Source organism: Elephantulus edwardii, unplaced genomic scaffold, assembly GCF_000299155.1.
Source record: "Elephantulus edwardii isolate Elephantulus edwardi_28Jun2011 unplaced genomic scaffold, EleEdw1.0 scaffold00133, whole genome shotgun sequence".
NCBI classification, from domain to species: domain Eukaryota; kingdom Metazoa; phylum Chordata; class Mammalia; order Macroscelidea; family Macroscelididae; genus Elephantulus; species Elephantulus edwardii.
The window spans coordinates 5,456,036-5,461,884 of NW_006399883.1; positions in this window are offsets into that span (position 1 = coordinate 5,456,036).

Sequence of the window (5,849 nt, forward strand, 5' to 3'; positions counted from 1 at the left end):
ACCATCTATTCCTGGAGCCTTATTTTTGGCCATGTCCTTCAAAGCAGCCTGAACTTCTTCTTTCATCACCATAGGCTCTTGCTCATATGTTGTTTCATGTACACAACAATATTGCTCATTTGGATCGACAGTTTTGTTTACTGGTTTTTTATTTTCCCAACTGTTACATCAGGCCATTTGCCCTTTTGAGATTAGAAGAATCCTTTGTATACTATAGATCTTACTTGTCCTCTTGATGCAAACATTTATTCAAAATGTATTTGCCTAGTTCACTCTGGCTACACTTCTTCCAAAAGAGATTTGTTTGTTCTTTTAACAGTTCATGGTATTTCAATATTCTTCATCAACACCACAATTCAAAAGCATCAATTATTCTTCAATTTTCTTTATCTACTCTCACATGCACATAAAACAAGTAAAATATCATGCTTGGGCAGCCACGCCTAAGTCTTTAAAGTAATAGATTTGCTCTTTTCAAGAGGTCCTTGGCAAATGTACCCAGTGCAGTAAGTCACTAGATTAAGAACATCATGTTTGGAAAAGTCTCTGAAAGAGAGCATGATCCTCAACTAGAAGGAACAGCAAAGAGGTTGCCACGTTGCAGAGGATATTGTGAGGTCGGTTCTGATCAAGCAATTTTTCATTTTTCGGTACAGAAGGCTGCTATGAGTTAGAGCTGACCCTAAAGCACCTAATAACAACAATGGTCGTCTACTCATTCTGTTTAAAATCAGCAAACACAAAATCAGGTATAGATATAAACTACATAAACTGAAGCATTACAAGAAAAAGATATTTTAAAATAACAAAGAACAAAGCAATAAGGGATGAAAATAAAGGCTGAATAACTGAGATAGCAGTATAAGTTTCCCCGAAAGTAATTAAAACCACAGATTTTAATAGTTTTGCTAACCCAAGCATTATAAATATAATGGAAATTGTGTATAAATAATGAGAAAGCAAAAACTTTAACTTTTTTTTATACTTTTCTCCCTACCCACCCTTCCCCTCCCCCCAGCCCGCTCCAGTTTGATCTTCTCTTTCAAAAGTAAAATTCTTTCATTATACAATCCCTCCCCTCAAGTCCACTCCACTATGCAGATGTCATTCTGGACTCCTGTCATGACAATAATACCTAATCATATATTCCTTTTAAACAGTTCTCTCCCTCATCTGTTTCAATGCAGTATACATTATTTATCCCCTCTTTCTCATTCTTTCTTCGACCTCAGTGTCAGTCCTGTTTTACAATAGTAGCACTATGCAGTATTTTTCCTTTTGTGACTGAGATATTTCACTCAGCATAATGTCCTCCAAGGTCATCCATTTTGAATAATATTTCATTAGTTCCTTGTTTTTCAATGCAGCACAGTATTCCATTGTGTGAATATACCAGAGCTTCTCTATCCATTTGTTTGCTGATGGGCACTTGGGTTGTTTCCAACTCTTTGCTATTGTGAACAAAGCCGCAATAAACATGGGTGTGCATATATCTGCTTGGGTGGTGCTTATGGTTTCTTTGGGGTATATTTCCAGTAGTGGAATTGCTGGGTCAAATGGTATTTCTATTTCCAACTTTTTGAGAAAGCACCATACTGCCTTCCACAGTGGTTGGATCATTTTACACTCCCACCAATAGTGAATAAGGGTTCCAGTTTCTCCACAACCTCGCCAGCATTTGTTGTTTGCTGTTCTGTTAAATTTTGCTATTCTGACTGGGGTGAGATGATATCTCATAGTTGTTTTGATTTGCATCTCTCTCAGAGCTAGGGATTTTGAACATTTCTTCATGTGCTTGTTGGCCATCTGGATGTCTTCCTTGGTGAAGTGTCTGTTCATATCCTGTGCCCATTTTTCAATTGGTTTGTTTACCTTTATCTTGTTGTGGTGTTCAAGTATTTTATAAATTCTAGATATAGGTCCCTTGTCTGACATGTCATTACCAAATACTTTTTTCCAGTCTGTGGCTTCCCTTTTTATACTGTTGGAGAAGTTTTTGGATGTGCATAGGGATTTGATTCTTAGAAGGTCCCATTCATCTATTTTATCCTATCCTGGTTGTAGATTTTTTAGGATGCTTTGGAAGACTATTTATGTTGTGGAGTAGGAGTTCTAGAGTTCTTCCAAGCTTTTCTTTAATGAAGTTTATAGTCCTTGGTACTAGTCCTAGGTTCATGATCCACTTTTGAGTTGGTTTTTGTGTAAGGTGTGGATCTTGCTTGAGTTTTCTGCAGGTAGTTTTCCAATTTTGCCAACACCATTTGTTTAACTAATTTCATCTCCTTGTCAAAAATCAGTTGACCATAGGTAGATAGGTTGATTTCCAGGTTCTCCATTCTATCCCATTGATCTTTGTGTCTATCATTGTTCCAGTACCACTCTCTGATTTAAAATCCTACTACACTGACGTGATGGTCAATGATAGACACAAAGATCAATGGGATAGAATGGAGAACCTGGAAATCAACCCATCTACCTATGGTCAACTGATTTTTGACAAGGAGATGAAATTTTAAAAAAATTACATAATCAGGGAGAGACGTTATGCTAAGTCAACTAACACAGTCTCACAGTGACAAATGCTGCATAAGACCATTAATGTAAACATTGAAGGATAACTAGCAAAACATGTATGGGAACTCAAGGTAGGGAGGGCTGAGGATACGGAGGGGCAAAACCACAGGGTTATACAGATTGGGGGTGGGGAGGAAATGGAAAGGATCTGACAAAAAGGGTAATGATGAGCAAGGTCCAATGGTGATTAATTTTATAAAACATAATGCCTGAGAATGATTGTATGAAGAATAGTATGAAACATGATGCATACAAATTTTGTAAGTAAACCAATAAAAAAATAATAAATAAAACATTTTTAAAGGTTTCTTCTGATGGTTTCCCCAGAGAAGAGAGATTTTTTGGTATCAAAAGCTTCAGCATATGTAACTGAATCTTACTAGTTCGTTATTTTTGTTGTTGTTAGGTGTCAAGTACAACTCATAGTAACCCTATGACAGACCTGAACCTTGTCATTTCCTGTGCTAACTGCATCATCTCTGATACACTTAAGCCCATTGCTGTAGTCACTGACTCAACCCATCTCGTTGAGGGTTTTCCCCTTCGTTGACTCTCCACATTCCCAGCCATGATGTCCCTTTCCAAGGAATAGCCTCTCCTAGCAAAATGCCCAAAATATGAGAGACAAATCTTCACCATCTTCGCCTCTAAAGAACACTCTTGCTGCACTTTTTCAAGGCATATCTAGTTGTTCTTTTAGCAGTCCATGGGATGGTCAGTCCTCTTCTCAAACACAATTCAAAGGCATCGATTCTTCTATTTTGTCCAGCTCTTAGTTGCACAGAGGTGACTGAAGGGCTATGGCCTGAATCAGAAGACTTTAGTCTTCTGACTGACATCGCAGCTCTTTGGTATTTTGAAGAGATGCCTGACTACAGACTTGCCCAATGCAATGTCTCCTGATCTCCTGACTGCTATACGAAGGGTATGGACTGTTGATCCAAGCAAGAATACGTCAGTGACAACTTCAATCCTTCATCACGAGACTGCCAGTTATCCAAATGGTGAGGACTTGTGTTTTCTTGATGTTGAGAAGCAATCCATACTGAAAGCTGTAGTCCTTGATCTGCAACAAGTATTTCAAATCCTCCTCACTTTCACCAAGCAAGCTGTGTCACCTGCATAACGCAGGTTGTTGATGAGTCTTCCTCTACTCTAGATGCTACATTCCTCTTCAAAGAGTATATCTATCTTTATGAATTATTTGCTCAGCATACAGACTGAAGAGGTATGGAGAGAGGATACATCCCTGATACCCACTCACCACACAGATTTTAAACTATGCAGTGTTCCTTCGCTCTGTTTGGTCAACGATCTTTTGGTCTAGGTAGAGGTTTCGTATAAGCATAATTAATTGTTCTGGGATTCCCATTCTTCTCAATGCTAGCCATGGTTTGTTACAATAAATACAGGCAAATGCCTTTGCATAGTCAATAAAACACAGATCAACGTTCTTCTGATATTCTCTACTTTCCACCAAGATCTAGCTGACATCAGCAATCACATCCCTAGTGCTACAGCTTCTTCTAAATCCAGCCTGAAATTCTGGCAGTTCCCTGTCACTGTACTATTCTAGCCATCTGGGGGTGATCTTCAACAATGTTTTATTTGCATTTGATATAAATTATATTGTTTGAGAATTACCACATTCTTTTAGATCACCTTTCTTGGGAATGGGAACAAACATGGGCCTCATCCAGTCAGTCAACCAGCCAGCTGTCCTCCAAACTTCCTAGCATAGACTGGTGAGCATGTCCAGAGTTGCATCTGTTAGCTGAAGCATGTCAACTGGCTTTCCATTTATTCCTGGGGCTTTTTTTGCCAATGCCTTCAATGTTGCTTCAACCTCTTCCTTGTATTGGCTCTTGTATTTCATTGTTGACCAGTTCTTTTTGGTACAGTAACTGTATATTCTTTCTACCTTTTTGATGTTTCCTGGATCATCCAAGATTTTGCCCATAGCGTTTCTCAGTAGAATATGAAATACCAAGTTATATAGATATATATATTTACACATATATATGTAAAATTATTGAATGTTTAAATAAAATGTGTTAAATTAAAAAGCTGAATACAAAACTGATTTTGCTGTATGTTCACTGCAATAGACCTATGCACCTAAATATGAAAGAGATACAATCATACAAAGAACAATCAGAGGAGTCAGCTCTCACTAACATCCACTGAGTCTGAACTGATTTATAGTTGACCTTCCAGAAAGCTTTCTGAGATTGTAAATTTCATGGGAGGAGATTGCCCATCTTTCTCTTACAGAGCCACTGATGGATTTAAACCAGCAGAGAGGCTCGACCTTCAGGTTTGCAATTGGATTGAGTGAGATCTTCACACACCAACAAGAATCAAATGGAATGTAAATGAAATGGCAGGCTGGAAAATGATGCACAGTAAGACTCCACTTATATTAATTCTAAAAACACATACAAATTATAACATGCATTGTTCAAGGAATCTAACATAAGAGAGGTGTAAGAAAATGTTACCGAAGGACACATACCAAATGTACAATGAATAATAGTAGATGCCTCAGAAGAGAGAAGAATGAACCACAAACTGGATTGTAATTAATAAACACACACAAATATAATAAAATGTTTACAGGTTTTCACTTCTGAGTATTATATATTTAGGGTGCCTGTTTTGACTGTGATTAGGATAAAGATTTACAGAATAAATCAGTTCTCCAATTTGTTTCATGCCAGTGATTTCAGTTCCCATCATGTAACATCACTCACCCCACCTCCCTCATTGCTTGTTTCTGTTCCTCTCTCCTCTCTTCTTGGATTCTGAGTTTTTTCATTGGACAAATGCTGTCCCTTTGATCTCAAATGGCTGATTCTTCTCAGGATGACCAAGCTGCTTGCTCGCTTTAGAGAACTGTCCATATTTTCGCTAAAAACTGAGCCATAGAGTCAAGTTCCATTCCAGGCTTGATGAGTAGCTAAAAGTAATAATCTTGGGGTTTCCAGTAGACTACCTGACCAGTAAGCCTGGTCTTTTTTTTTTATTATTATTTTTGTGTGCGTGTACCATCAAATCAGATCTGACTGGTACAGAAGAAGATTGCCCCTCCTTCCCTGGCAGAGCATCTGGTGGATTCGAACCGTGCACCTCTGGGATTGTAGTTGCAGCTTCTTGCCACTAGGCCACCAGAGCTCCCCAAGCCTGATCTTTTTTATGCTTTGAGTTTAGTGCACTTTCCTTTTTTTTTTTTTAATTTTAAATTTAGGTTGTTTATTTTTCATTTCAATGAACAT